Consider the following 5356-nt stretch of genomic DNA (forward strand, 5'->3'; position numbering starts at 1 on the left):
CCTCTCCACTCAGAATTTTCACAGACATCTCAAACTTAATACCTCCAAATGGAATTTTTATGTTTCCCCCAAACTTTCCCTCGACCTACTCTTTGCCATCTCAGGAAGTGGCCTTAGTTACTCAAACCAAAAACCCAGGAGTCATCTTTGATAGTTCACTTTTCCTCACTCCTCACATCTAATATGTTAGCAAGTCCTCGCATTTCTACCTCCAAAATATATTTTGAATCTCTCTTCTTCTCTCCATCTTTTTTGCAACTACAGGTGTACTGTCATCCCTCACCTGGTCTGCTGCAATAGTCTCAATTATCTCATTCAGTCTATGAGATCCCCCCTTTAATCCATTTATTACACAGCCACAAAAGTGAGTTTATACTGCAAATTTTATCACATTGCTGCTAGCATGGCCTATAAAGACTGGAGTAATCTGATTCCTTTCTAATTTTCCTACTTATTCTCTCTCCCATATACTGATCTTCTTTTGGTTTTTCTAATACTAAATCTTTCATTCCTGAAGGCCTGGTCCTTCTGCCTATAAGGCTCTTCCCCTTCCTTACCACCAACTCTTGTATGACTATATCCTTCTCATTTTTCAAGTTAGACTTTCCTTGACCACTCCAACAAAATAACCCCCCAAACATACATACATACATACATGTGCACACACACATGCACACGCAGAACAGAGCATATTTCCTATTTTTGGTCTCTTTCCTTGTTTTCAGTCTTTCTCCCCCACTAGAATGCTAACTCCATAAGATGTACAGAGTATTCCTGACTTGTTAAAAATTATTGACTTTTTCACTGCTTTATTCTAAGCACCTATCAAAGCATTTGACACATAATAGGCACTGGGTTAATATTTGTTGAATGGATGAATTAATGTATTAAGTGCCTAATATGGACCAGGAATTATTCAAAGCAGTTATTGAAAGAATTAATATGCCATTCTACAGGTAGAGGAACTGTCAAAGAAGTGATGTAACGTATTCAAGGTCACACAGCTAGTAAATGGCAGAACTGGGGTATGAATTCAGGTATGTCTCTTTTCGGTATATCATACCATCTCCTCACCATTACTACCTCAGCCTCATTCCACTATGCCTTCTCTACTAATGTTTAGAGAGCTTGCTATCAAATAAGTTTTAAAGATTAGACATCCTTTAATATGATGATGTTGAATGCAATACACAGTGAAATGCAAGACATGTAATTTAAATGTTATGAAATTTCTGAAGCATGAAACAGATTCGATCATAGACCTTATGTAATTTACACATACGGGATTTGGAGTTATCATTGCTAATGATAACACCACCAACAGCAGTAGAAACAACCTGAGTAAGATCTCCAAGGATGGAGCATTTCCCTCCAATTTTTAAAAATAAATATTAATGTGTCATAGCCACAGTTTCAAGAACCTATGCATTGCATATATGATGGGACAATTGAAGTCATGGATTAACTCTCCTAATAGCCCCTGGGGGACTGTGGTCAAATTTATTAAGATTAAGAATCCTGAACTTCCCAGAAAGAATTCAACTATGTAAATGCTGCTTGATATGTATGATGCCTCTAAGCAGTTTTTTTTTTCTTTAAAAATAGCATTTGATCAATGGTCATTATTCATATTTTAATTTTTTAGATCCAAATTATGCCTAGCACTGAAGAAGAAAATATGACCCAAATTTTGGAATTTATCCTTTTGGGTTTTGGGAATCTTCATGGCCTTCAGTTTTTTCTTTTTGGGATATTTCTGACCACCTATGTGATGACTCTCATGAGCAACGTTGTGATACTAACTGTGGTGTTAGCTGATCACTCACTTCACACGCCCATGTATTTCTTTCTTGGTCACTTCTCCTTCCTAGAGGTTGGCTACACAACTACCATCGAGCCCATGATGCTAAGGACACTGCTCTCGGCTCACGAGCCTGTTTCCTTCTTCGCCTGTGCTTGTCAGTTTTATTTTTTTGCTGCCCTGGTGGCTACAGAATGTTTCTTCCTAGCTGTAATGTCTTATGATCACTACATAGCCATCTGTAACCCATTGCATTACACGAGCATCATGGACCGCTGGGGTTGCTTACAGCTAGCTGATGCCTCTTGGATGGATGGATTTCTGGCATCTGTCCCTTCTCATGGTCCTCATTTTTCAGTTAACATTCTGTGCTACCAATGAGATTGACCACTTCTCTTGTGATTTGAAGCCCATCATGAAGCTGGCCTGCGCTGATACACAAGCAGCTAAGATGACATCTTTTATATGCACCTTTTTATTTGCCTTTGGTCCCTTCCTCCTGACCTTGGCTTCTTATACTCAGATCATCTCCACCATTCTGAGGATTCCTTCTACCACGGGGAAAAAACGAGCCTTTTCCACGTGTTCCTCTCACCTGACAGTGGTCAGTCTATATTATGGTACCCTAGGCATTGTCTATGGTTTCCCATCAGGGCCTCAGTATGAAGACTTATTGAAGTCACTTTCCCTTCTATATACAGTGCTTACCCCTGTCCTCAACCCTATCATTTACACTCTAAGGAACAAGGATGTGAAGGTAGCTCTGAGAAAATTGTTGCAATAAGGAATGTAGAAACTGTCAACAAAAGACAGTTTGAATTTCCTAGTGGCTCTCAGTACTTTCTGAAAACCCCAGCAGACTGCAAATCTTTGTGTAGGGTCAAGAATTGTTACTGTGAGATTGATGAATTTCTCTTTGTTCTGCCAACTTTCCCTGCATTAACGAACAGGAAGTGTGCTAAGGGTAATAGCTTTTGTTTGCTGAACATTTTTCTAGGTGTTAAGCTCTTTGCATACATTATTTTGCTAAATCCTCACAGCAACATCATGATGTTGTTACTGTTATTTCCCCCATTTTACATATAAGGCAAAGGAGGCTCAGAGGTTAATTCGCTTACTCATCTAGCTAGAAAGTAGTGAAACCAGAAGGTGAATTTGAACCTAAGGTTTGTCTTGCACCAAACTAACAATTATTCCATCAACTAAACGGAGCTCAGACACTTGGAGGACCCAAAAGGTTGTCTTACACCGTGGAAGACATTTCTGAAGATGGCTTTTCTTAGGGGAACATGGGTTAGATGTGAGGTGAGAGGAAGGAGAAAAATAATATAAAGCCTTGATAAAAATGTATGAGGTGACATATGAAATATGTTCTGGGATTAAAAGTTATTTTACTTTTTTAATTCAGGATTGTTTGTTAAAAAAACAAAAAGATTAAAAGCCACCTAAGTACTCACTGGAGTCCCTGGGTGGTTCAAATGGTTAAACGCTTGACTACTAGCCTAAAGGTTGGCAGTTCTTATCCACCTAGAGGCACCTTGGAAAACAGGCCTCTCGATCTGCTTCTGAAAGATCACAGCCTTGAAAACCCTATAGAGTGCAGTTCTATTCTGCACACTTGGGGTCATCATGAGTTGGAATCAACTTGACAGCAACGAACAACAACAAGTATTCATCAGTAGGGGACTGGTTCAATAAATTAAAACACATCCACACAATGGAATACAAAAATTAAAGAATGAAGCAACTCTAAATGTGCTGATATGGAAAGATCAGCATGAAATATTGTTAAGTGCTAAAAAGCAAGGTGCAGTATAGTGTGTACAGTATGGCACTGTTTGTATAAAAAATATAAAATAATAATATTTTTACTTAATTGATGGTAGATGCATAAACTATTCTAGAATCATACACATGAACTTGGTGATATCAGCTGCCTCTGGGTAGAAAAACTAAATGGAGGGGAGATGTACCTTTTGATGTGTGGATCGTGTAAATAAATTACCTATTGAAAAGTCATCAACATTTAACAAATCATTGTAAATTATACAAAAGTTAGTATGGTTAAACAGCCCAATTTCATATACCAACATGGAGGCTTCTTTTCTCTGACAGGCAAGTTATAATCTCTTTGAAGGCAAAGACCTTATCACTTAGTACTTCTGTATTCTGTTGTTGTTAGGTGCTGTCCAGTAAGTTCAGACTCATAGAAACCCTATGTACAACAGAGAAAAATACCTCCCAGTCCTGCGCCATCCCTACAGACTTTGCTATGTTTGAGCCCATTCTTTGTATGTATTCTTCTACAGTGCCCTAAATGCCCCAAAAAATGTTCCTAGCATAGGCGTTTTACTTAACACTTGTTACTCTCATCCAAGCAAGGGGAACCCAATATCCACTGAGCATAATGATTCCCAACAACTAGGTGTATTCCCATTTCTAGAACAGAAAACCCAAGCGAGAAAATTATGAGCCAAATTTCTGATGTTCTTCTTAGCTCATCTTGGCAATACAGCCAAAAAGGCTAGCTAGGAGCTAGGCATGAAGTTAAAAGGGCTTCTTAGGCTCTTCCTTATGCAGTCACCAGAGTGAGCTTCCTATAATATAGATATGTCCACATTCCTCCTGCCTTGGGGCAAAAATGACAGTAGAATTTATGGCCAAGTGTGGAGAATCTTGAGCATTTCCTCTTAGGGACAAGGAGTAGCGTTGCCTTGAGCCCTTAGAAAGTCAGCCTAAACCACTCATTCATTCATATATTTAACACATTTGTTAAATATGAATTTAATATATAAATATGTTTTTAAATATAAGCACCTACTATGTGCATAGCACAAAAGACGAAGTTCATGTGAATTTACCTTGCAAAGTTTCCAGTCTCGCCACTGGGTCACCCACACAGTACCAGACATAGAGTCTGAACCTGGTAAATGTTTGCTGAACTAAACCAAGCCAAAGAAAGGAGGGTGGCCTGACCTCCTGGGAATGGGACTGGCCTCTGCTGAGGACTTTATCAATTTCTAATACCCACATTTCTAATCCTAGAGTTTTAGGTTTTGAAGATGTATGCAGTTTAGAATGCACCGGGGGGAAAAGAACGAACAAATCTATCTTGGAAGGAGTTCAGCCAGAATGCTCTTTAGAAGCAGGAATGGCAAGGCTTCCTTTGTCTTGTGCACTTTGGACATGTAATCAGGAGGGACCAGTCCCTAGAGAAGGACACCATGCTTGGTAGAGGGTCATATTTAACAGTCTTTGCATCCTCCACAACACCAGCTGCCATCTGTGAATGAGGAGGCAGCATGTCCATGGAGAGCAGCAATTAGACCTAATTGTGTTTCTTCTTTTTAATATTTGAGACAGGGCACCACTGAGATCAGGTAAGGAGCTCTATTAAAGGCAAGCTGTTTGCTGCATATCACTTAATTCAAAGTACTTAAGGAGGCTGATTGCATGCCATGCTCTCCAAGGAAAACGAAAAATCAAAATGGTGGTTTGTGTAGGTTTAGGGAGTTTATTCTTAAACCAGAATACAGGGGTGGATTAACCAGTAAG

At 39.2% G+C, this 5356-nt stretch overlaps 1 pseudogene; it reads left to right on the forward strand.

Annotated features, from left to right (window-relative positions):
- Positions 1-1678: 1678 nt before the first annotated feature.
- LOC126069566 (olfactory receptor 10A4-like) lies at positions 1679-2585 on the forward strand (annotated as a pseudogene).
- The last annotated feature ends 2771 nt before the right edge of the window (positions 2586-5356 follow it).

The sequence above is a fragment of the Elephas maximus genome, chromosome X, assembly GCF_024166365.1.
Source record: "Elephas maximus indicus isolate mEleMax1 chromosome X, mEleMax1 primary haplotype, whole genome shotgun sequence".
NCBI lineage: Eukaryota > Metazoa > Chordata > Mammalia > Proboscidea > Elephantidae > Elephas > Elephas maximus.